Consider the following 4,056-nt stretch of genomic DNA (forward strand, 5'->3'; position numbering starts at 1 on the left):
CCCTTTTCAGAGACCCCGCCCCTTGTCCTAGACCACGCCCCTGCCCCTCAACTCCTCCCACTCAAGAGACCACGCCCACTCCTTGGAGACCACGCCCCTCTCAGGAGACCCCGCCCACTCCTCTGAGACCACGCCCATTAGTCCTAAGCCCCGCCCACTCAAGAGACCACGCCCACTCCTTGGAGACCCCGCCCCTCTCAGGAGAACCCGCCCATTAGTCCTAAGCCCCGCCCACTCCATGGAGACCACGCCCCCAAAGAGACCCCGCCCACGCCTCCGAGGCCACGCCCATTTCAGGAGACCACGCCCACTTCAAAAGACCACGCCTCTATCTGTCCCGAAGCCCCGCCCCTCCCAAGAGACCAAGCCCCTACGCTTAAGCCCCGCCCACACACGAGACCACGCCCCTACCCCTAAGCCACGCCCACGCTGGAGACCACGCCCCCGAAGAGGCCCCGACCACGCTCTCGAGACCACGCCCCTAAAGAGGCCCCGCCCACTCTCTTAGACCACGCCCATGCGCCTAAGCCCCGCCCACTCTTTGGAGACCCCGCCCCCTGGAGAGACCACGCCCATTTCAAGAACCACGCCCACTTCCAGAGACCACGCCCCTATCTGTCGAGAAGCCCCGCCCACTCAGAGACCACGCCCCCTCCTCCAAGACCACACCCCTGTCCCTAAACCCCGCCCCCTAAAGAGACCCCGCCCCCTCCTACGAGACCACGCCCCTACCACTAAGCCACGCCCACTCTGGAGACCACGCCCCTAAAGAGACCTGGCCACGCCCCTTTTCAAGAGACCCGCCCCCTCTGCTGAGGCCACGCCCCTCTCAAGAGACCCCGCCCCCACCCCAAGCCACGCCCACTCAAAAGACCACGCCCCTAGCAAGAGACCACGCCCACTAGCCTTAAGCCACGCCCACTCTCAAGAGACCACGCCCCCTGATTTGAGGCCACGCCCTTATCCCTAAGCCCCGCCCACCCTCAAGAGACCACGCCCCTAGCAAGAGACCCCGCCCCTCAAGAGACCACGCCCACTAGCCTTAAGCCACGCCCACTCTCAAGAGACCACGCCCCCTGATTTGAGACCACGCCCTTATCCCTAAGCCCCGCCCACCCTCAAGAGACCACGCCCCCACACCTAAGCCACGCCCACTCCTTGGAGACCACGCCCATTAGTCCTAAGCCCCGCCCACTCCGGAGACCACACCCCTTCTCAGAGACCACGCCCCTAGCAAGAGACCACGCCCACTCTGGAGACCCCGCCCACTCCTCTGAGACCACGCCCATTAGTCCTAAGCCCCGCCCACTCAAGAGACCACGCCCCTAAAGAGACCCCGCCCACTCCTCGGAGACCACGCCCTCAAACGAGTACACGCCCCTAGCAAGAGACCCCGCCCCTCAAGAGACCACGCCCACTCCGGAGACCACGCCCACTCTGGAGACCCCGCCCACTCTGGAGACCCCGCCCACTAGTTCTAAGCCCCGCCCATTCCCTGGAGAGCACGCCCCTAAAGAGACCCCGCCCCCTCTCCGAGACCACGCCCCTCCCAAGAGACCCCGCCCCTTATCTGAGACCACGCCCCTCTCCTAGACCTCGCCACTGCCCCTAAACTCCTCCCACTCAAGAGACCACGCCCATTAGTCCTAAGCCCCGCCCATTCCCTGGAGACCACGCCCCTAAAGAGACCCCGCCCCCTCTCCGAGACCACGCCCCTCCCAAGAGACCCCGCCCCTTATCTGAGACCACGCCCCTCTCCTAGACCTCGCCACTGCCCCTAAACTCCTCCCACTCAAGAGACCACGCCCATTAGTCCTAAGCCCCGCCCACTCCCTGGAGACCACGCCCCTAAAGAGACCCCGCCCCCTCCTCCGAGACCACGCCCCTGCCCCTAAGCCACGCCCACTCTCACGAGACCACGCCCCTTCTCAAGAGACCCCGCCCCCCGAAACGACCCCGCCCCGATTGGAGACCACGCCCTTATCCCTAAGCCCCGCCCACCCTCAAGAGACCACGCCCCCACGCCTAAGCCACGCCCACTCAGGCGACCACGCCCACTAGCCTTAAGCCACGCCCACTCTTTGGAGACCACGCCCCTACCACTAAGCCCCACCCCTTTCCAGAGACCCCGCCCCTTCTCCGAGACCACGCCCTTATCCCTAAGCCCCGCCCACCCTCAAGAGACCACGCCCCCACACCTAAGCCACGCCCACTCTCATGAGACCACGCCCCTTCTCAAGAGACCCCGCCCCCCTTTTGGAGACCACGCCCCTAACCCTAAACCCCGCCCACTCAAGAGACCACTCCCCTGAAGAGACCCCGCCCACTCCGAGACCACTCCCCTCTCAAGAGACCACGCCCCTGCCACTGAGCCCCGCCCCCTCTTTGGAGACCACGCCCATTCATCCTAAGCCCCGCCCACTCTCTCGAAACCACGCCCCTAAAGAGGACCCGCCCACTCCTCCGAGACCACGCTCCAGCCTCTAAACCCCGCCCACTCACGAGACCACGCCCCTAAAGAGACCCCGCCCCTTCTCTGGAGACCACGCCTCTACCCATAAGCCCCGCCCACTCGCAAGAGACCACGCCCCTAAAGAGACCCCGCCCCTCTTTGGAGACCACACCCACTCCCCCAAGACCACGCCCACTCTCAGGAGACCACGCCCATTCCTCCTAGGCCACGCCCACTCTCATGAGACCCCGCCCCTTCTCAAGAGACCCCGCCCCCCGAAACGACACCGCCCCCTGATTGGAGACCACGCCCTTATCCCTAAGCCCCGCCCACCCTCAAGAGACCACGCCCCCACACCTAAGCCACGCCCACTCTCATGAGACCACGCCCCTTCTCAAGAGACCCCGCCCCCCGAAGCGACCCCGCCCTTATCCCCAAGCCCCGCCCACCCTCAAGAGACCACGCCTCCACACCAAAGCCACGCCCACTCTCAGGCGACCACGCCCATTCCTCCTAGACCACGCCCACTAGCCTTAAGCCACGCCCACTCTCAGGAGACCACGCCCCTAACACTAAGCCCCAACCCTCTCAAGAGACCACGCCCCTTCTCAAGAGACCCCGCCCCCTATTTGGAGACCACGCCCTTATCCCTAAGCCACGCCCACGCTCAGGCGACCACGCCCATTCCTCCTAGACCACGCCCACTAGCCTTAAGCCACGCCCCTAAAGAGAATTGGACACGCCCCTAGAGCGACCCCGCCCCTTCTCAAGAGACCCCGCCCCCTCTGCTGAGGCCACGCCCCTCTCAAGAGACCCCGCCCCCACACCCGAGATCCCGCCCCTATCCGCAGGACACGCCCATTCTCTAGACCACGCCCCCCCCTCTCCAGAGACCCCGCCCACCACCCAGACACCTCCCGTCCCCTGTCAACTTGGAGTGAAACTTTTCTCCTCTGCGGGTTCGGGCAAAACTTTCCGAGAAGAGAAACCGCGGCGAAAGCTGCAGAGACGCTGCGTTTAAAAACCCTGCAAAGCGGCTCCGCACAGAGAGGGAGAGAGAGGGAGCCTGTCCCTGTCCCTGTCTCTCTCTCTGTCTCCCTGCACTCCCCTGTCTCTCTGTCTGTCTGCCGGCCCCCGGCTCTCTCACACCCACAGCAATCCAACCCGGGACAGAGCGGCGGCGGCGGCGGCGGCGGCGGCACCCACCGCCTTTCAGTCTGACCGCCGCCCCCGCACCCAGGCTGCATTCACCCTGCACAAGGCGGCACTTTTTGCTGCTACTTCCAGTTCGCACACTTTCATTCCGCAACATCCACATTGATGCTGCCCCGGCCAGAGTGCAAGGGGGTGAATCTGAACCTGCTCCCCGGGAAAGAGCGCTCTCCCCCGGCCAGAGTGCAAGGGGGTGAATCTGAACCTGCTCCCCGGGAAAGAGCGCTCTCCCCCGGCCAGAGTGCAAGGGGGTGAATCTGAACCTGCTCCCCGGGAAAGAGCGCTCTCCCCCGGCCAGAGTGCAAGGGGGTGAATCTGAACTTCCTCCCCGGGAAAGGTGCACCTTCCCTAAGGGAGTGAATCTGAACCTGCTCCCCGGGAAAGAGCGCTCT

This window comes from Scyliorhinus torazame, unplaced genomic scaffold, assembly GCF_047496885.1.
Source record: "Scyliorhinus torazame isolate Kashiwa2021f unplaced genomic scaffold, sScyTor2.1 scaffold_141, whole genome shotgun sequence".
Classification (NCBI taxonomy): domain Eukaryota; kingdom Metazoa; phylum Chordata; class Chondrichthyes; order Carcharhiniformes; family Scyliorhinidae; genus Scyliorhinus; species Scyliorhinus torazame.